The sequence below is a fragment of the Eurosta solidaginis genome, chromosome 1, assembly GCF_040869045.1.
Source record: "Eurosta solidaginis isolate ZX-2024a chromosome 1, ASM4086904v1, whole genome shotgun sequence".
Taxonomy (NCBI): domain Eukaryota; kingdom Metazoa; phylum Arthropoda; class Insecta; order Diptera; family Tephritidae; genus Eurosta; species Eurosta solidaginis.
In genome coordinates, this window is record NC_090319.1 from 72748612 (window position 1) to 72772860 (window position 24249).

Genomic DNA, 24249 nt, shown 5'->3' on the forward strand with positions numbered 1-24249 from the left:
ATCACAACAGAGAGTATTTGTGCTCTCTTGGGAAGTACAATTAAGATTGATTGGAATACTTTAAATCACAAGCAATATTTGTAGCATTTTTTCAGGCAGACGGTGAAGATTAGCAATATGTACCCCAAATACTACAGTAGCCTAACATAATTTCTGCACAAAATCTTTGAAAGGCTGATAAATGTGTACATAAAGGTCAACGAGGATAAATAAATTTTCTCCATAACACAATCTGGAAACACCAAAGGCGAGTCAGTATACACGGCACTGCAAAGGGTGGTCAAAAATATAGAGGAAGCCTATATCGGAAGGCTGGAGTCCTCTCAGACATTGCTGCGGCTTCCAAAAATGTCTCTAAACAAGTGATGAGAAAGTGTATAACTTAATTAAATTGAAGTACAGCTGGAAGTCGGAAATAGTCTTGTTAAGTAGAAGGTATAGGGTCCCAAATTGGTCCAAGCCTAAGCTAGGAGGTTTAGTAATAACTATATATTTTAATAAATCTTTGTTTATTACTTAATTTAAATATCTTTACATTTTTAATTTTTAAAATAACTATCAATAAAATTTTCATTTTTAAATAATATACAAAATAAAATAATTCAAAAATAATTTACAAAAATAAAGTATATTTAACTCAAGTAGAAAACCCTACAGGAGGTGTGGCCCTGCAGTAGCAATCTTGTACCAAATATCTAGAAATCATTGTAGACAGTAGATTGTCGTGGAAGCTGAATGTGGAGGTGAGGATGAAAAAGGAACCGACGATACTTTAGGCATATAAAAAAATGCTGAGATGTATATTGCCCTCTCTCATTTTTGCTGGGCATTTGCAGAGATTGTAAGGCATATCCTGTTCTATGGAGCCCTTGTTTGGTGGACAGAAAGAATAAACCTCAAGTTTAAATATTATATGGAATTTGCAGGCTATCAATCCTCGTTAAACAAACAACTGGTAGCAGAGTGGACTGCTTTAGGTTATATGAGGTCCTCACGTACGGGTTAGTTCAACCTAACCTAACCATACATACTTAAAACATATTTTTACACGAATTTGCAGAGATTTGAAGAATATTTTTCATATAAAAATTTTAACAAAAACAAGTAAGGACGGGACTTTCTTCGGCTGTGCAGAAGACTTCATACCTTTCATGAATGGTGCTGAACAATAATCTTATGCAGTTCGTAATCTCCGAATAATCGGATGTGTAAGATAAGAAATATATAATGAACAAATCTACATACCTAAACGATTTTTAACATAAATATAAAATAAAAAATAGGTAGGTACTTTGTGTGAGGATACAAAGTTTCAGGTTTTTTGTGGTCTGCGTGTAAAAACTATGACTACGAATCACGTACTTCAACAATATATGACGTAAACGTAACTATTCGATGAAATTTGATGAATTTTGAAGCTTCTAGCCGTAAAAAAGGGGCAAAAATGACAGTTTATATGAAGTATATAATATATATACCACCGATCTCTATGATTTTTTCAGACAACAATATATGCTATATACGTAAGCATTTTGTGAAATTTGAAGCTTCTAGCTGTTAAAATGGGGCCGAAATCGCAAAAAAAATATATATACTATATATATATATACTATAAATACCATCATATATATATTATATATATCACCGATCTCTATGATTTTTTGACACAACAATACATACTATATACGTAAGCAATCGGTGAAATTTGAAGCTTATAGCTTTTAAAATGGGGTAGAAATTGCGAAAAGTTTCTTATCTGAACAATCGGTTGTATGAGATATATACTATATATACAACCGATCTCTATGATTTTTTCAGACAACAATATATGCTATATACGTAAGCAATCGGTGAAATTTGAAGCTTATAGCTGTTAAAATGGGGTAGAAATTGCGAAAAGTTTCTTATCTGAACAATCGGTTGTATGAGATATATACTATATATACAACCGATCTCTATGATTTTTCCAGACAACAATATATGCTATATACGTAAGCAATCGGTGAAATTTGAAGCTTATAGCTGTTAAATGGGGTAGAAATTGCGAAAAGTTTCTTATCTGAACAATCGGTTGTATGAGATATATACTATATATACAACCGATCTCTATGATTTTTTCAGACAACAATATATGCTATATACGTAAGCAATCGGTGAAATTTGAAGCTTATAGCTGTTAAAATGGGGTAGAAATTGCGAAAAGTTTCTTATCTGAACAATCGGTTGTATGAGATATATACTATATATACAACCGATCTCTATGATTTTTTCAGACAACAATATATGCTACATACGTAAGCAATCGGTGAAATTTGAAGCTTACATCTGTTAAAATGGGGCCGAATTCGCAAAAAAAAAATATATATATACTATATATACCATCATATATATATTATATATATCACCGATCTCTATGATTTTTTGATACAACAATACATACTATATACGTAAGCAATCGGTGAAATTTGAAGCTTATAGCTGTTAAAATGGGGTAGAAATTGCGAAAAGTTTCTTATCTGAACAATTGGTTGTATGAGATATATACTATATATACAACCGATCTCTATGATTTTTTCAGACAACAATATATGCTATCTACGTAAGCAATCGGTGAAATTTGAAGCTTATAGCTGTTAAAATGGGGTAGAAATTGCGAAAAGTTTCTTATCTGAACAATCGGTTGTATGAGATATATACTATATATACAACCGATCTCTATGATTTTTCCAGACAACAATATATGCTATATACGTAAGCAATCGGTGAAATTTGAAGCTTATAGCTGTTAAATGGGGTAGAAATTGCGAAAAGTTTCTTATCTGAACAATCGGTTGTATGAGATATATACTATATATACAACCGATCTCTATGATTTTTTCAGACAACAATATATGCTATATACGTAAGCAATCGGTGAAATTTGAAGCTTATAGCTGTTAAAATGGGGTAGAAATTGCGAACAGTTTCTTATCTGAACAATCGGTTGTATGAGATATATACTATATATACAACCGATCTCTATGATTTTTTCAGACAACAATATATGCTACATACGTAAGCAATCGGTGAAATTTGAAGCTTATATCTGTTAAAATGGGGTAGAAATTGCGAAAAGTTTCTTATCTGAACAATCGGTAGTATGAGATATATACTATATATACAACCGATCTCTATGATTTTTTCAGACAACAATATATGCTATATACGTAAGCAATCGGTGAAATATGAAGCTTATAGCTGTTAAAACGGGGCAGAAATTGCGCAAAGTTTCTTATCTGAACAATCGGTTGTATGAGATATATACTATGTATACCACCGATCTCAATGATTTTTTCAGACATCAATATATGCTATACACGTAAGCATTTGGTGAAATTTGAAGCTTCTAGCTGTTAAAATGGGGCCGAAATCGCAAAAAAAAAAAATATATATACTATATATACCATCATATATATATTATATATATCACCGATCTCTATGATTTTTTGACACAACAATACATACTATATACGTAAGCAATCGGTGAAATTTGAAGCTTATAGCTGTTAAAATGGGGTAGAAATTGCGAAAAGTTTCTTATCTGAACAATTGGTTGTATGAGATATATACTATATATACAACCGATCTCTATGATTTTTTCAGACAACAATATATGCTATATACGTAAGCAATCGGTGAAATTTGAAGCTTATAGCTGTTAAAATGGGGTAGAAATTGCGAAAAGTTTCTTATCTGAACAATCGGTTGTATGAGATATATACTATATATACAACCGATCTCTATGATTTTTTCAGACAACAATATATGCTATATACGTAAGCAATCGGTGAAATTTGAAGCTTATAGCTGTTAAAATGGGGTAGAAATTGCGAAAAGTTTCTTATCTGAACAATCGGTTGTATGAGATATATACTATATATACAACCGATCTCTATGATTTTTTCAGACAACAATATATGCTATATACGTAAGCAATCGGTGAAATTTGAAGCTTGTATCTGTTAAAATGGGGTAGGAATTGCGAAAAGTTTCTTATCTGAACAATCGGTAGTATGAGATATATACTATATATACAACCGATCTCTATGATTTTTTCAGACAACAATATATGCTATATACGTAAGCAATCGGTGAAATTTGAAGCTTATAGCTGTTAAAATGGGGTAGAAATTGCGAATGGTTTCTTATCTGACCAATCGGTTGTATGAGATATATACTATATATACAACCGATCTCTATGATTTTTTCAGACAACAATATATGCTATATACGTAAGCAATCGGTGAAATTTGAAGCTTATAGCTGTTAAAATGAAGTAGAAATTGTGAAAAGTTTCTTATCTGAACAATCGCTTGTATGAGATATATACTATATATACAACCGATCTCTATGATTTTTTCAGACAACAATATATGCTATATATGTAAGTATTCGGTGAAATTTGAAGCTTATATCTGTTAAAATGGGGTAGAAATTGCGAAAAGTTTCATATCTGAACAATCGGTAGTATGAGATATATACTATATATACAACCGATCTCTATGATTTTTTCAGACAACAATATATGCTATATACGTAAGCAATCGGTGAAATTTGAAGCTTATATCTGTTAAAATGGGGTAGAAATTGCGAAAAGTTTCTTATCTGAACAATCGGTAGTATGAGATATATACTATATATACAACCGATCTCTATGATTTTTTCAGACAACAATATATGCTATATACGTAAGCAATCGGTGAAATTTGAAGCTTATATCTGTTAAAATGGGGTAGAAATTGCGAAAAGTTTCTTATCTGAACAATCGGTAGTATGAGATATATACTATATATACAACCGATCTCTATGATTTTTTCAGACAACAATATATGCTATATACGTAAGCAATCGGTGAAATTTGAAGCTTATATCTGTTAAAATGGGGTAGAAATTGCGAAAAGTTTCTTATCTGAACAATCGGTAGTATGAGATATATACTATATATACAACCGATCTCTATGATTTTCTCAGACAACAATATATGCTATATACGTAAGCAATCGGTGAAATTTGAAGCTTATATCTGTTAAAATGGGGTAGAAATTGCGAAAAGTTTCTTATCTGAACAATCGGTAGTATGAGATATATACTATATATACAACCGATCTCTATGATTTTTTCAGACAACAATATATGCTATATACGTAAGCAATCGGTGAAATTTGAAGATTATATCTGTTAAAATGGGGTAGAAATTGCGAAAAGTTTCTTATCTGAACAATCGGTAGTATGAGATATATACTATATATACAACCGATCTCTATGATTTTTTCAGACAACAATATATGCTATATACGTAAGCAATCGGTGAAATTTGAAGCTTATAGCTGTTAAAATGGGGTAGAAATTGCGAAAAGTTTCTTATCTGAACAATCGGTTGTATGAGATATATACTATATATACAACCGATCTCTATGATTTTTTCAGACAACAATATATGCTATATACGTAAGCAATCGGTGAAATTTGAAGATTATATCTGTTAAAATGGGGTAGAAATTGCGAAAAGTTTCTTATCTGAACAATCGGTAGTATGAGATATATACTATATATACAACCGATCTCTATGATTTTTTCAGACAACAATATATGCTATATACGTAAGCAATCGGTGAAATTTGAAGCTTATAGCTGTTAAAATGGGGTAGAAATTGCGAATGGTTTCTTATCTGACCAATCGGTTGTATGAGATATATACTATATATACAACCGATCTCTATGATTTTTTCAGACAACAATATATGCTATATACGTAAGCAATCGGTGAAATTTGAAGCTTATAGCTGTTAAAATGGGGTAGAAATTGCGAAAAGTTTCTTATCTGAACAATCGGTTGTATGAGATATATACTATATATACAACCGATCTCTATGATTTTTTCAGACAACAATATATGCTATATACGTAAGCAATCGGTGAAATTTGAAGCTTATATCTGTTAAAATGGGGTAGAAATTGCGAAAAGTTTCTTATCTGAACAATCGGTAGTATGAGATATATACTATATATACAACCGATCTCTATGATTTTTTCAGACAACAATATATGCTATATACGTAAGCAATCGGTGAAATTTGAAGATTATATCTGTTAAAATGGGGTAGAAATTGCGAAAAGTTTCTTATCTGAACAATCGGTAGTATGAGATATATACTATATATACAACCGATCTCTATGATTTTTTCAGACAACAATATATGCTATATACGTAAGCAATCGGTGAAATTTGAAGCTTATAGCTGTTAAAATGGGGTAGAAATTGCGAAAAGTTTCTTATCTGAACAATCGGTTGTATGAGATATATACTATATATACAACCGATCTCTATGATTTTTTCAGACAACAATATATGCTATATACGTAAGCAATCGGTGAAATTTGAAGATTATATCTGTTAAAATGGGGTAGAAATTGCGAAAAGTTTCTTATCTGAACAATCGGTAGTATGAGATATATACTATATATACAACCGATCTCTATGATTTTTTCAGACAACAATATATGCTATATACGTAAGCAATCGGTGAAATTTGAAGCTTATAGCTGTTAAAATGGGGTAGAAATTGCGAATGGTTTCTTATCTGACCAATCGGTTGTATGAGATATATACTATATATACAACCGATCTCTATGATTTTTTCAGACAACAATATATGCTATATACGTAAGCAATCGGTGAAATTTGAAGCTTATAGCTGTTAAAATGGGGTAGAAATTGCGAAAAGTTTCTTATCTGAACAATCGGTTGTATGAGATATATACTATATATACAACCGATCTCTATGATTTTTTCAGACAACAATATATGCTATATACGTAAGCAATCGGTGAAATTTATTTATTTATTTATTTATTTATTTAGTCTAGTAACAAATGTTTAGTACAGACACTTATGACTAAATTACAGAGACCAGCTTATATTAAGCAATGGAGAACATTAACAAGAAGAATTTATATTATTACAGATTAAGTAATTTTTTAGTTTAAGTTGAAAAGCGTATTTTGAGTCGGAGAAATCAATATCCAAAACACTAGAGAAGCAATTAATTTCTGATAGGGCTCTGTTAATAGGCGCTTTTGAGTTATAAACAGTTCTACTCAGCCCTATGAAAAAGATTTCAAAGTGGCGGAGGTTTCTACAGGGAGTATTTAAGCATAGTCTTTCAAGAAGCAGCGCGCAGTCAATTTTGCCCGTGAAAAGATCGAAAATGAACAACGAGGCCAAAAGAATTCTGCGATTGTTAAGGGATAATAAGGATATTAGTTGGCATCGAGACTCATAAGACGGGATCGGTTCAGAGAAACGTAATGAAATAAGCGCGAAGCGCATAAAGATTTTTTGAACCCGCTCCAGGCGGTTGATGTGAACTGTGTGGTAGGGCCGCCAAATGAAAGCCGCATACTCAAGTTTGGACCGCACAAAGGACGTATATAAAACTTTGAGTGTGTAGGGGTCAGAGAAGTTTGCGGAATGGCGTCTGACAAAAGCAAGCATTGAAAGCGCCTTAGAAATTGTGAAGCTGACGTGAGTGTTAAAATTAAACTTTGAGTCGAAGTATACCCCCAAGTCTTTAACTTCAAGATTCGTTCGAAGAAAGGTTTCTGCAATATGATAGGAGGTATGAAGTGGCCTCAGCATTTTACCATACGTCACAGTGTGGCACTTACTTATATTAAGGAAAAGACGGTTCTTAACACACCAGATATAAAGCTTATTAATCTCAGATTGAAGAACAACGACATCATTATAACAACTGATCTCAGAATAGATTTTGAGATCATCAGCATAAAGCAGAAATTTGGTAGATGAGAAGCAAGAGCTAATGTCATTAATGAACAAGATAAATAGTAAAGGGCCCAGAATACTGCCCTGGGGCACTCCATAGGTGGCCCAAAATGGTTTCGAATAAACACCGTCAATATTTACAACATTACTTCTGTTGTGCAAGTAAGATTTAATCCACTGTAGGAACGTAGAGTGGAACCCATAACAAGCTAATTTCGCAATTAAAATTTTATGAGAAATTTTATCGAATGCTTTGGAGAAGTCAAGGTATATTGTATCAACCTGAAAACCCCGCCTAAATGCCGCGTAGCAATCCTCAGAAAAGACAGCGAGTTTCGTTAATGTGGATCTGGCCGGGACAAAACCATGTTGATTGGCGCAAATCAGGTGTTTAATGCTAAAGTAAAGCTTGTCATTGACAACACATTCAAATAGCTTCGAAGTTGTAGACAATTTGGAAATAGGCCTGTAATTAGAACAGTTACTTTTGTTGCCAGACTTAAAAATGGGAGTGACGGATGCTTGTTTCCAGTCATCAATAAAAATACCCGATTCCAATGATTTATTGAATATAATCATTAAGGGTCGTACTAGAGAAGGACAATTTTTCAATAGAATAACTGAAAGATTATCAACATCAGTTCTGGAGGAATTTTTAAGTTTTATAATCCCCTCAATTATGTCTGCCTCAGTGAGAGTAAGTGACCCAAAATTATTAGCAGAGGGAGACTTAATTAACTTGTGTATGTTATCTGTATCTTCCACAGTTAAATCATTATCTGTGATAAAATTCGCCGAGAAGAAGTCAGCAAAGAGATTAGCAGCATCATTAACAGAGTTGGCAGTAATATTATTGTAGCTTACTGATTTCGGTATGCTAGATACGCTCTTCATGGAGTTAATGTAATTCCAAAAGTTCTTCGGATTGCTCTTGATGTTTACCTCAAAATTTCTGACGTACTTAGCATATAAAGACTTATTAAAATTGTTAAATTTTTTCTTATAAACAATAAACAAATCATAAAATCGACGCTGATTAGTAAACTTATATTTTTTAAAGAACTTGTTTCTCAAATTCTTTAGATGTTTGAGCACATTATTGTGCCAGGGAGATTTGTAAATTTTATTTTTATATATCGGCACGATTTTTTCGCAAATCTTATGAATTTCATATTTAAATACATTGAAAGACTTTCCAACTTCACTTTCACCAAGCATAGCATCCCAATCAACTCCACGTAAAGCAGAATTTAAACGATTAAAATCACATCTTCGAAAATTGAACGATTTTTTCATATTTGATGTAGGATTACAGAAATACTCAAAGAACTGAATTTCAAGCTTTAAGGGCAGGTGATGCAAGTTTGGTGGCGAAATTGAAGACGCAGGTTCCGAGATAACAAAACTAATATTATTAGTTACAAAAATTAAATCAAGAGTGCGATGTAAAGAATTATGGAAACTGTTAATTTGAGATAAACCAACCCCTCCACAATTATCAATAAGATACGATTCATAAGAGCTGTTAATATTAGTAGGAGTTAAATAGAGATTGTTTTCAAGAGAGATCCAGCTAACATTACTTAAATTAAAATCCCCCAGAACACATAGCTGCGTTTCTCCTGAACTTCGCTTAAGATTTAAGATATTATTTACATGAGCCTTATAAATACTTTCTGGGCTGGACGGCGGAATGTATGAAGCACAAATGAGCATTTGACCCAGAGAGCCATGAATCCGCACACAAAGTTGATCAATAAGCGTGTCACTAACAGTTAAAGAAACAAGCGAGGCCTGGAGACCGACCCGGGCGGCAATCAGCACACCACCTCCTCTATTTAGGCCAGTCTTTTTTGCATCTCTATCCTTACGGAAAACATGATAAAGCTTAGGATCAAAAAATTCAGCATCTAAGAAATTACTATTCAGCCAAGTCTCAATGATGACAAATACATCATACTCCAATAAAGAACTAAATAGGCGCACATTTTCGGTCTTGCTTCTAAGGCCAGAAACATTTTGAAAAAAGATATTGATATATTTGCATGGCATGTGATTGACACTATGAACTAAGTCCGCTGTTGTAGTTTTGCGTCCTTTTGAAAAAAACGGAAGTGGCTGATCGTTACATTGACTGGCCACAACTCAGCCTTCAGAACTTTATCAAAGTGCAATTCATCTACACCAAGTTTAAAATTAACATATGTACGGTTAATCGACTCCGATTCCTTAGCAAGCTTGAAACACTGCAGTTGACGCTTATTTAGATTAGTATGTTTAATCACATACTCAATAATATCCTCAGGTTTGACCGAGGGTAAAAAAGAAGAAAGATGAAACCATCTGAAACGAGCAGCTACCCCAAGTTCAGTAGACACACAAGAGCCAATCACGCGCCTCCGTGAACGCCTATGATTGTTATTAACATTATTGTTGGTGTTACCGACATTGTTGTTGTTGTTGGCATTCTTGTTATTGTTATTATTATTATTGTCATTAGGCGAACTAGGTTGGATGTCCAATCCCGACGATGTACTTGATTGCATATTAGGATTCCCACCACTAGCAGTAATATTTAACTCATCAGGGTTAACTGCAATTGCAGCAGGTATTTCCTTAAGTGTGCGCTTCTTTGTAGATTTTGATGCTTTAGCATTAGCAGTATCAGCAGCATCTGATTTAACAGGATTCGTAGAAGTATAAGTAGCATTGTTACGATTATAAACATCGTCAGCTGAAGAAGCCAATGCATACATACTGTTAGCAACAGCAGAGGCAAACGTTTGAGCACCAGTCGAAGCAATAACAGTCCCATCGGCAGAAGGTACGTTGCTCACGATAGCATTATTAGCAGACATTGCATGACCCTTAGTAACATCTGTTAAAGAACATGTATTTTGCACACTCACACCATTTGACTGTACGAATGCCGAAGTGCCGTTGACATTGCAAAAACCAGGTGATAACATTGTAGGTATAGGGTAAACAGAAGGTGTAAAAGACAACGGCAAAGACGAAAGCGCAGCTGTAGCAGAAGCTTATAGCTGTTAAAACGGGGCAGAAATTGCGCAAAGTTTCTTATCTGAACAATCGGTTGTATGAGATATATACTATGTATACCACCGATCTCAATGATTTTTTCAGACAACAATATATGCTATATATGTACGTAAGCAATCGGTGAAATTTGAAGCTTATATCTGAACCATCGGTTGTGGGGGATATATACTATATATACGACCGATCTCATCAATTTTTTCAGGCAACAATATGTGCAATATACGAAAGTATATGGTGAAGTTTGAAGCTTCAATCTTGTAAATTGGGTAAGATATTACAAAAATCCTCTTTTTCTGAAAAATCGGTTGTATGGAGGATATATGCTATAGTGGTCCGATCCGGTCGGTTCTGACAAATGTCTAATCGGACACCCAAATACACCCGCTCACCAAATTTTATCAAGATATCTCAAAAATTGAGGGACTAGTTTGCATACAAACAGACAGACGGACAGACGGACATGGCTAAATCAACTCAGCTCTTCAACCTGATTATTTCGGTATACTTAATGGTGGGTCTATCTATTTTCCTTTAAGGACTTACAATTTTCGGTTTCGTGACGAAATTAATATAGCATTTCATTTTCATGAAAGTTATAAAAAGGTGTACATATGTCTAAATAAAATAATTAAAAAAAAATTTTTAAGTTAAACGGTTTTATTGAAAACAATACTTACATGAAATAATAATAATACAAAAATCTAGAAAATAATTAGGTAGGTCCTAGGTACTAGTCATCACACTCCTTATCAATCTAGGGTGTTGATCAGACAATTAAATAAAAGCGTTGGGCGCGTGAAATTTCTAAAAATGTGAGGCGTAGCATAACCTGATTAAGGTTCAGTTGGTTTTACTTATGACTATCAATAGAAATATGACGCGTCCAACGCTTTTATTTAATTGTCTGATCAACGCCCTAGATTGATAAGGAGTGTGATGGCTAGTACCTAGGACCTACCTAATTATTTTCTAGCTTTTCGTATTATAATTATTTCATGTAAGTGTTGTTTTCAATAAAACCGTTTAACTTAAACATTTTTTTTTAATTATTTTATTTTCAAGTTTTTAGTCTTTATTTAATTGCCTGTTATTTCTCATTCTATTTAGTTCATTTAGTGGCTCATTATTACAAGGACTCTTTCCTGACATTTTGTTACAACCTAAGTCCTCAATACATAATCCTTCCAAAGACTTTACTCGACTGCGCCACGTATGCTTGTCCCTCCTCCAACTCCAAAATATTTTGATGTCACTTCTATTGGACTGTATGCAATATTTGTTCCAACTATGAGCCAAATCGGGCATCATAGGTCGCTTTCTATTCATGTATGTATTATGTGTTCCAAATATGGACCAAATCAAATCGGACCACAAATACGATTTTTGTGAATATCTCGATCCATGCGCCACTTAGCGGCGATTTTTTTCACAGGTCGATTTCTATTCTTGCATGTATTATGTGTTCCAAACATGAGCCAAATCGGACCACAAATACGATTTTTGTGAATATCTCGATCCATGCGCCACCTAGCGGCGATTTTTTCACAGGTCGATTTCTATTCTTGCATGTATTATGTGTTCCAAATATGAGCTAAATCGGACCACAAATGCGAATTTTGCGAATATCTCGATCCATGCGCCACCTAGCGGCGATTTTTTTCTTTTTATTGCATTGTCATCGGGTTCTGAACTATACTCCAAGTTTCAAGCTTGTAGCTTATCGGGAAGTTACTTACATTTCAATTACAAGATTCGTTCACAACGGCCGGCCTGTCAACTCAAGCTAAATAAAACCTTTTAAAAACTAACGCTTTTAAATTAACGAGAGCTAGCGCGGGGTTCAAGTTAAGCCATTACAGACGAAACTTTACCAAAAACAAATAATTTCGAGCTTTTTTATAAGAGCTTTATCGGCTTCTTATTGGTTACAATCGTTTCCGACCAATTATTGATTTATTATCGATAACAAATTACTATGCTCAAGTTATCGACGTTTTATAACTGAGTTATCGGCGTCTTATTAGTTAAGTATCGATATGTTATCAGTGGGGTAAACATATTCTAGGAGGGTGGGGCCGTGTGTAGAAGTCCACGAAAGTGGGGAAAGCTTCTGACCGCCATTCACCTGGGAATGGCCAGAGCGATTCTTTTGCATGCGGTTCAAGCAGCTCACTACTGCCGGTCGCTTGCGGCCAAGTATCCTCTGGGTAGCCGCTAAACACCCGTTTAGCGGTGAGCTAATGTGAGAAGGCGACAACTTGGCTAGGCCACTCTGACATAATCGGTTTAAGGGCTAGCCGGGGGGAGATTTCATTGGCAGCGTCTGTACACCTCTAGGTGCGGCTGCAAGCGGGCGTCTGTCTTGGAGCAAGCGGCTCGCTATATAAACGTGCCCAGTAATATTTTCACCCCCGCTGAGCGGGTTGTGCGCTGGGCTTGGGACCCGCCACGTAAAACCATACTCCAATGAAATATAACAACAAGCCTCGGATAAATACACTCTCTATTGATGACGACCATGGCAAACGTTTGAAGGACAATGAATTGAGGGCATGCACCTGGAACGTCCGCTCCCTGAATGGGATTGGTGCAGATGCCCGGCTGGTTGATGTCCTCGTCAAAGCAAAATCTGACATCACCGCTATCCAAGAAATGCGTTGGACGAAGCAAGGAAGAAAGAAGATCAAAAATTGTGACATATATTGGAGTGGCCATGCGAATAAGCGCAGTTTCGGCGTCGGATTCGTGGTGGGAGAGAGACTTTGTCGCCAAGTGCTGGCGTTCACGCCTGTGGACGAGCGTCTCGCCGCTATTCGAATAAAAGCAAAATTTTTTAATATATCATTCATCTGCGCCCATGCGCCGACAGAGGAGAAAGACGATGAGGTGAAAGACACTTTTTATGAACAATTAGAACGCACATACGAGCGCTGCCCCCGTCATGATATAAAAGTCGTGCTTGGCGACTTTAACGCCAGGGTGGGCAAAGAAGGTGTTTTTGGCCCTACAGTCGGAAAGTTCAGCCTACACAATGAAACTTCTCCTAACGGACTGAGGCTGATTGACTTTGCCGGTGCTCGAAACATGGTCATATCAAGCACGAGGTTCATGCATAAAAAGATACATCAAGCTACATGGCTGTCTCCTGATCGAAATACTCGCAATCAGATCGATCACGTTGTGATAGACGGACGGCATGCCTCCAGTGTTTTAGATGTGCGAACGATCCGAGGACCTAACATCGATTCGGACCATTATCTCGTTGCAGCCAAAATACGCACCCGCCTCAACGCGGCTAAAAACAAGGAACAAAAAACATAAGGAAAGCTAGACGTCGAAAAGCTTCAATCACAACAGACTGCCAATGATTTCGCAACTCGACTCTCACACCTGCTCTCTGAGGGCACAACTCATCCTGAAGGAATACAGGAGCAGTGGGAGCATATCTCCAAAGCACTTCATACTGCCGCCGAGGAAAAAATTGGTTACCGGCGGCCACGAAAAAACAACTGGTATGATGAAGAATGCCGCGTTGCAACCGAAAGAAAAGACGCTGCCTACAGGGCTACGTTAAAAGCGAGCGCGACAAGAGGAGTGTGTGAACGCTATCGTGAGTTGAAAAGGGAAGCGAGACGCCTTTTCAGGAAGAAAAAAGCAGAAGCAGAAAGGCGTGAGTGCGAGGAGCTTGAGCTGCTAGCCACCAGGAATAACGCCCGAAAATTCTACCAAAAAATACGGCGACAGAAGGAAGATTTTAAGACCGGGGCAAACTCCTGTAGGAATGAAAACGGCGACCTTGTAACTGATGTCCAGAGAGTGCTTAGATTATGGAGGGAACACTTCTCTGCTCTCCTAAATGGAGGCAGCAATTCACCGCGCAGAGATGAAGAACCCGATCCCGCAATCGATGATGATGGAATATATGTCCCCCCGCCCGATTATGACGAAGTTAGAATAGCAATAACCAGATTGAAAAACAACAAGGCCGTGGGCGCTGATGGATTGCCTGCGGAGCTATTCAAGTTCGGCGGCGAGGAGTTGGTAAGGCGCATGCAGCAGCTTCTTAGCAAAATATGGGCGGACGAAAGCATGCCCGACGGTTGGAATCTAAGTGTTCTTTGCCCAGTCCACAAGAAGGGGGATACTGCAAAATGCACCAACTATCGTGGAATCAGCCTTCTTAATATCGCATATAAGGTCCTTTCAAGTGTATTGTGCGAAAGATTGAAGCCCACCGTGAACCGGCTGATTGGACCTTATCAGTGCGGCTTCAGACCTGGTAAATCTACCATCGACCAGATTTTCACAATGCGCCAAATCTTGGAAAAAACCCGTGAAAAGAGAATCGACACACATCACCTCTTCGTCGACTTTAAAGCCGCCTTCGACAGCACGAAAAGGAGCTGCCTATATGCCGCTATGTCTGAATTTGGTTTCCCCGCAAAACTTATACGGCTGTGCAAAATGACGTTAAGCAACACCATCAGCTCAGTCAGAATTGGGAAGGACCTCTCCGAGCCGTTCGAAACTAAACGAGGTTTCAGACAGGGTGACCCCCTATCGTGCGATTTCTTTAATTTGATGCTGGAGAAAATTATACTAGCTGCAGAACTTAACCGCACTGGAACAATATACTATAAAAGCGTGCAATTACTGGCATATGCTGATGACATTGATATCATCGGTCTAAACACCCGCGCTGTTAGTTCTGCTTACTCCAAGCTGGAAAAAGAAGCGGTAAAGATGGGTTTGATGGTGAATGAGGACAAAACGAAGTACCTGCTGTCATCGAGCAAAGAGTCAGCGCATAGGCGCCTTGGCAACCACGCTACTGTTGGCAGCCATAATTTCGAAATAGTAAAAGACTTCGTTTATTTGGGAACCAGCATCAACATTAGCAACAACATCAGCACTGAAATCCAGCGAAGAATCAATCTTGCCAATAAATGCTACTTTGGACTAGGTAGGCAATTGAAAAGTAAAGTCCTCTCTCGGCGAACGAAAATCATACTCTACAAGTCACTTATCGTACCCGTCCTGCTATATGGGGCAGAAGCATGTACCATGACAACAGCAGATGAAGCGGCTTTGGGAGTGTTCGAGAGAAAAGTTCTTCGAAAGATTTATGGACCTCTACGCGTTGGCGATGGCGAGTACCGAAGAAGATTTAATGATGAGCTGTACGAGCTATACGCAGACATCAACATAGTCCAGCGAATTAAAACGCAGCGGCTGCGCTGGCTAGGCCATGTTATGCGAATGAAAGATGATGCTCCGGCCAAGAAAGTGTTTCTCTCGGAACCCGCCTATGGAAGCAGAGGTAGAGGGCGGCCCCCACTCTGTTGGAAGGACCAGGTGGAAAACGATTTAAACTCCCTTGGTGTGACCAATTGGCGCCGGTTGGCGGAGCGAAGGAGCGACTGGCGCGCCTTGTTGGACGGCCATAACCGTTTAGACGGTTAAGCGCCAATTAAGTAAGTAAGTAAGTAAACATATTCTAACGTTTGTATATTGCAATTTTATCGATATATGTTTTCTTATAAACCAATAAGTCATCGATAACAAATCGATAGCATCACAATAGAAATTATTTATTTTTCCTTTATTACTCTAAGATAATACATAATTAAATTTTTGATAGCAAACTGACATCTGTTCGATAACAAATTCAAACATTTTTGAAAACAATATTATTTTGCTCCAACGCATTTAACATTCTAGTATCAATAAAAAGAAACCGGTATCTCACCGATAAAAAATCGGAAAGTTTTTGATAATATATTGATAATTTTTCGATAAATTAAAGATACATTTTCGATGATAAGCGACCACTTTAAAGTTTTGAAAACAATATCAATTTGCTACAACGCGGATAACAAATTGGTAATACAAAAAAAAAAAAAAATAATAAAAAATAAAGCTGATAAGTTCTCGATAAAAAATCGAAAACTTTTTGATAATATATTGATAATTTTTCGATAAATTATTGATACATTTTCGATAATAAATAACCACTTTTAAGTTTTGACAACAATATCAATTTGCTACAACGCGGATAACAAATTGGTAATAAAAAAATTGAAGCTGATAAGTTCTCGGTAAAAATCGATAAATTTTTGATAATATATACATAATTTTTCGTTAAATTTTTGAAAGTAAACGACCACTTTTCCAAGTATATCATTATTTGTCACAACTGGGCAGCCCGCACAGTATTTATCACAGACTTGCGGAGCCATATGTTTTCACAAAATCTTGCTCAAATGTTCTTTTCTGTTGAGGTACTGCTGCTAGCTTTTTATTTAGTTTGCTTAGTATACATACATACACAAGTGTTTGCACAACATATAAGTACGTAAACACATTCATACCTAAATGCAATAGCATCCAGTGGCCAATAATTATGCATCTGCATCTCTCACGATAGCTACCACAAAGCTACTCTATTATAAAAGCTAATACTTGCGATGGTGCAGCTCGACTTACATTGAGCTCGCCACGGAACACAATTTGCTCTTTCAGAAATGCTTAAAATATTAACCACAAAAATGTATCAACCCGCACGACCACATGTCTTGCCAAGTTTTTTCCCCCCGTAATGCCAACATACATCACCCCGCTGCATTCTACTCGAATTGGCATCAAAATTCCAGCACTGCGTTCTTAAAGTTGAGCAAAACATCCATGCACTGCACATTAAATACAAAAACAAAAGCTTGAAATCGATATTACAAATGTACATATTTCTATACATAAATACTTGAGTGCCGTTATACTAATCAATAATGCTTAAAAGCACGTCGTTATGTCACAGCGCAGGTGTGCACACACAAAATGTGGGATTTATTTCGGATTTTTCCCCATTTGTCATTTTACGTCGGTTATTTAAGTTGAATGGCTTTTAGCTGCCTCTTTCTCATTCTGAATGGTTGGCAGGCGAAAAGCGAAAAAAGCATAGATAAAAATGCGTAAGTGTAAGTTTGCTAAAAGTGTTTGTTAAAGTTGAATGAAAGTTTTTTTTGCGCGTGATGTGTTTTTTTTTGGTAATTTCAAATTGAAGTTGCAATTCAGTTTATTGTCCAATGAAAGCTTTAACACTAATGCTTATGGTATAGATATATTTATTATTGAATTGGAGTTTCGGTAGGCACGTTTAGTAAAATAATCTGGGGCGTTGTACTAGCTTTTCATGTGCGATGAGGGTCTTTCACTATGTTGTTGTTGTTGCTGTTGTACCGATAAGGACACTCCCCGAAGACCTTCGGGAGTGTTATCGATGTGTATGGTCCTTTTCCGGATGCAAATCCAGTACGTTCCGGTAACCATAGATATACTAGCCCGACCATCTCGGCAATGATTTGGTATAACTGCATGAAACCTTCTAGGCCATACCGCCCTCTCACCCCCTTAATACATCAGGATTTCGCTGGCAACCCTTTGAGAGGGATGCGCTACACTACCCCTTGAATCAATTTAGTATTTTAGTCGCCTCTTACGACAGGCATAGCTACCGCGGGTATATCCTAACACCCCCCTAACCTGCTTGGGGGTCTTTCACCATCGGATTAAACTGCGAAGCCAACAGGGCAAAGGAACCCAACAGCCCTGAAAATATGAGTTTATCTGAGTTTATCCATCTCTAAAAGTGTTGAAAATCGTATTTCGCTGTATGAAAGTCACACTCTAATCAAATTTTGGAATGCTGGAACGGTTTTAGAATTTTATTAATGATAATTCATAGAACCTCAAAAACTCCTCTAAAAGACACAGGAACTTGTCAATCTGCCCCCCAAAACCTACCAATAAGGCCACCACTTCATGCGAATCCTAGGGCGGTGGAAGGGAAAAGGAAGGGCCAAGGACGAACGGTTGAAGAAAGCCCTTATATTGAGCAACAACATGACAACGTAGGTGGCTATCCGGGTGGTGATGGAGACCGTAAGTAGTGCCCATCTCGCAGAAAACTCCCAAAACTCGAGACATCTTAAATACCTCAGACGAACCTCCACAACACCAAGTCCTCTGCAAGATATTCATTCAGGTGATTTGGAAATAGCCTTCATCCAGGTGCCCTGGATTCTAAATGGTGCCGCAAACAGCCTAAACAGTGCTGTTATTAAGTTAATGTATGTCATCGGTGCTCGCCGCCGAGGCGATACTTTTAGGAATTGAGCTTACTTTTCTTACACTTTAACATTTCATTATGGCTGATTTGGTGGCAGTATGGATAAGAAATCCAATCCCAAGAAGCGAACAAAAGGCAGTCCTGGTTGGTTGGTTGATTTGATTGGCGAGCCCAATTGACTCCAATTAGCGCTCATGCACCGTTTTGATACCAAAACTCGTTAGTTAACCAATGAAAGGGTGTTGTAAGAAGACTAATAAACATTTTCAAGCGACTCAGGGTAACCCGTCCACCTATATCCATCCCGTGGAGTTTATAAATTTGAGAAGCTCTCCCGGCCTAACATCCTTGACTTCTGGAAGGCTTTCCAAGAAACTTTATTCTGCTTCGACAGTGTGCTGAGCATTCACACAGCAGATGATGAACCGTTTCCTCTACCTCCGGACGCTTGAAGCTGCGAAAGGAGGTATTGCGTTTCCATCCCATACATGCCACATGAACCCCAATTGTCCAATGCCCCGTGAGCACCGCAATTACTCTGAATATATCCCTTCTGTTCATAGAGACAGTTCTAGTCTCCGCATGCTTCCCGGGTAAGGAGGAGAAGTATTCAACAACTGAATCAAAGGCCCTCGTAGAATTTACCATGGATCATCTGCTGTGACCCAAATTATCACCATACAGTATGGGGGAAACCGAACATCATCACAAGGGTAAGTACCTCCTTGAGTTTATCAGTAGCAGTAAAATTGGCGGCCACCGTGGTGTGATGGTAGCGTGCTCCGCTTACCACACCATATGCCCTGGGTATATCAACATTCAAGTTGATATTTTAAAAAAACTTTTATTTTGATTTTAAATATAAAAATCTATTTTTGTTTATTTTTGAGTTTAGATATTTTCCAACTAATTAGAATTTTCTTTTTTTGAAGTTATTCAAAATTTTAAGTTAACACGAAAACTCAATTAAAATTATTTTAAAAATTAAAGTAAAGAGTACAAAGTAGTTAACACTATATTTACTCCCCCTCCAAGAAAATTTGAAACAAACAAATTATTAATTAATATTAAATGTAACCTTTTTTTGTTTTTTGTTGTTTAATGTATTTGTATTTAAATTAGTGTTAATAAGTATGTTTGCTGGTTTAAGTAAATCAATTGAAATATTTTTAATAGTATTATTGTATTGAATTGTAAATGTTTTATGTTTCTTAGATATAACTTTAAAAGGTCCTTCATAAGGTGATTCTAAATTAGATTTACGAAGAACTTTAACAAAAACATACTCACAATTTTCTAATTGTTTAGGAACGAAAACATTTTCTTTGTTATGATGAAAAACTTTAGAACGAACAAGTGAAAAATATTCTCTTATTTTATGAAGAGCGTCATTAGAAAAATCATGTTCTTTATTACTATTTGAAATAATTAATTCACCAGGTATTCTAAGTGTTTGGCCATAAACAAGTTTAGCAGATGAACATTTTAAATCTTCTTTAATAGAAGTTCGTAAACCAAGTAGAATGAATGGTAAAATGTCAGACCAATGAACCGAGTCGTTTGATGCTATAATTGCTGCTTTTAAAGTTCGATGAAATCTATCTATCATGCCATTTGCTTGGGGATGGTAAGGAGATGTATGAATTTTATGAGAACCTAAAAGTTTAGTTAATTCTGTAAAAAACTTTGAGGTGAATTGTGAACCTTGATCTACTGTAATATTTAATGGTATACCAAATCGTGGTATATAATTTTGAATAAAAGTTTTTACTATAGTATTTGTTGAAATATCTTTAAGCGGATAAGCTTCAGGCCAACGTGAAAATCTGTCAATAATTGTTAAAATATAACAATTTCCATTTGAAACTGGAAGAGGTCCAACAATATCCATATGAATATGTTCAAAACGGCCTGATGGTATTTGAATTTTTTGGATAGGAGATTTAGTATATCTTGAAATTTTGGATTTTTGACAATTGATGCAAGATGAAGTCCAATCGTTAATCTCTTTACGCATGTTTGGCCAATAATATTTATTTTGAATTAATTTTCTAGTTGTTCTTATACTTGGATGAGATAATGAGTGAATTTTGTCAAATATAATTCTTCTCATAGAATGTGGAACATAAGGTCGAAAAGGTTGTAGAGAAACATCACACCATATATTTAAATTAATAACTGGAATATGAATTTCCTTTAAATTATTTTTAGAATTTTGATCAGAAATGGTTTTTTGTAAAAATGTATCAGTTTGTTGTTCTTTATATAAAGTTTCTAAATTTATATCTTGAGTTGAAATTGCATTTATTTCTGGAATACGGGAAAGTGTGTCGGCAACTATGTTGTCTTTTCCACGTATATATTGAATATCATTTGTAAATTGAGCAATATATTCAAGGTGACGTAGTTGACGAGGAGATCTATCTACTTTAGAATTTAGAACATGAATTAAAGGTTTATGATCAGTATAAATAGTAAAAGTTCTACCTTCAAGAAAATGTTTAAAATGTTTAATTGAATTATAAATAGCCAAAAGTTCACGATCAAATGTTGAATATTTAGTTTCTGTTGTAGTTAATTTTCTTGAAAAATAAGCTAAGGGTTCTAGTATATTATTGCTAGTTTGTTGAAGAACTGCTCCAATAGCAACATTTGATGCATCTACTGCTAATGATAAAATACCATTTTTGTCGAAATGTGTAAGTAAAGTATTTTTGGCAAAAAGTTTTTTAACATTTTCGAAAGCTGTTGTGGTTTCATTTGTCCAATTTAATTGTTTAAGTTTGTTTTTAATTGCATGTGTTAACATTTCATGCAGAGGACTAAGTTCTGTTGCTAACATTTTAATATATCTGTGATAGTAATTTATCATACCTAAAAATTTTTGTAATTTATTTATAGAAATTGGTTTTTCAAAATTTGTTATGATTTCAATTCTATCGAAAGATGGTTTAATACCTTCGCCTGAAATTTCGTAACTTAAAAAATTTAATTTATTTACACCGAGAGTACATTTTGAAGGTTTGATATTTAAATTATATTCTTCAAGTCTTTTGAAAACTGATTTTAAATGATTTATATGTTGATCTTCATTATCACTGGCAATAAGAATGTCATCAATGTATGTAAATACAAAATCGAAATCAGAAAATACTTCATTAATAAAGCGTTGGAAAGTTTGAGCACTGTTTCGTAAACCGAAAGGCATTCTTACGAATTCAAACATTCCAAAAGGGGTAGTTATTGCAGTTTTATGAATGTCTTCTTCTGCCATTGGAATTTGGTGGTAAGCACGCACAAGATCAATTTTGGAAAAAAATTGTTTGTTTTTTAAATCAATTGTTAAATCGTGAATATGTGGTAAAGGATACCGATCTGGTGTAGTAATAAAATTAAGTCTTCGATAGTCTCCGCAAGGTCTCCAATCATTTGGTTCTTTTTTAGGAACGAGATGAAGTGGAGATGCAATAGGAGAATTTGAGGGTCTGCATATACCCGTTTTAACTAAAAATTCAAATTCAGCTTTAGCAATTTTAAGTTTGATTGGATCAAGACGTCTGGGTTTCGAAAATGGTAAAATACCTTTTGTTTCTATCCTGTGAACCGTATGGTGTTTAACTTTTTTAGTATAATCTGGTTCACAGGTAATAGATGGAAATTCATTAAGTAATTTTGAAAACTTATTTTCGACAATAGGAATTTTGAGTGAGAAAATATCAGAAAATCCAGAAGATCCAGTAACTTTAATTTTTGTAGTAGAATCCATTATTTCTTTATTTTTAATATTGACAATAATTCCGAATTTTTCTAAAAAGTTTGCTCCTAAAATGGGTGTATCAATGTTCGCAATAATGAATGGAAATTCAAAATCTCTTCTTAAACCTAAATCAATTTTAAGTAGTTTTGTACCGAAAGTTTCAATTGAAGAACCGTTTGCTGCAGTCAAAGTAAGATCCGAATTTCTTTTATAAATTTTAAATTTAGAAAAAGGAATAACTGATACAACTGCACCTGTATCGATAAGAAAATTAAGTTTATTGAATTTATCAAATATGAATAGGCGACGAGTAGGTTTAATAATAGTTCCATTATCCGTCACCGTCATAATGGATCGTTTCAGTTTAAATTTTGTTCGGAATTTGAATTGTGATTTTGATTAAAATTGCATGGGGGTATACACTTAAGAGCGTTATTCTTAAATTGTTTGTGATACCAACAAATAGTTGTTTGTGAATTAAATTTACGATTGTTTGAAAAATTTCTTGATCTTGAAAAATTTGGAGATTTAAATCTATCTCTATCTTTAGATCTTGAACGGATTTGTAATTGATTAATATCATTAGAAATTTTATTTAAATTTTGATAAATAGCCGTAGTTAATTCAGTTAAATTTTTAACGCATTGTTCTAAAATATTATTATTTATACTTGAGACTACAGGAGATTTGGAAGAATGAGGTTTATTGATTAAATCAAAAAGTTTGTCAGCTAAAATAATAATTTCATCTCTGTTTTGATTATTATTGGAAGTCAAATGAATTTGTATTTCTTGTGGTAATTTATGAATCCACAATTTAAAGAGTAATTCTTGGTTAACTATGGAGTCAGAAGCTATAAGTGATTTCATAAATCTGAATAATTCAGATGGTGAACGATCACCAAGTTCAGTTTTTGAAAATAATTGTTCTAATCGTTTTTCTTCGCTAAGAGAAAATCTTTCACATAGAATTTTTTTGATTGTATCATATTTATTAAAAAGAGGAGGAGGGTTAATAACATCTAAAATTTTAGATATAGTATCTCGTTGAAGAGTAATAAGAATATTTTGAAATTTTAAATTATCATCATTGATATTATTAATTTCAAATTGTCCTTCAACAAGTAAAAATCAGGCATCAGGAGAATCTTGCCAAAATTGTGGTAATTTAATAGATTTAGTAGAAGAAAAATTTGTAAAGTTATCTTGTCTTGAAGTATCTTGTGTTATATTAGAGATGATGTTTTGTGTTGTATTAATGTTAGAATTTTGAGTTGTATTGTGAGTCATGATGTTATTTGTATGGTTGATATTTTGATTTTCTGAATTTGTAAATTTACGAGTTCGTATTGGTGAACGTAGAACCATATGAAAAGAAATTTAAATGAAAAATTAGAAAATAAGAAAATATTTAAGATTTTTTTTGGAAAGGGAGTTAACAATTTAAATAAAATATTTAATTTTATATAAAAAATAAGTAAAT

At 35.1% G+C, this 24249-nt stretch overlaps 1 protein-coding gene across 19 annotated transcripts in view; it reads right to left on the bottom strand.

Moving 5' to 3' along the window:
• Positions 1-24249, bottom strand: part of Dys (Dystrophin) — a 1130370-nt gene that overhangs the window by 414524 nt on the left and 691597 nt on the right. The window lies entirely within an intron of this gene.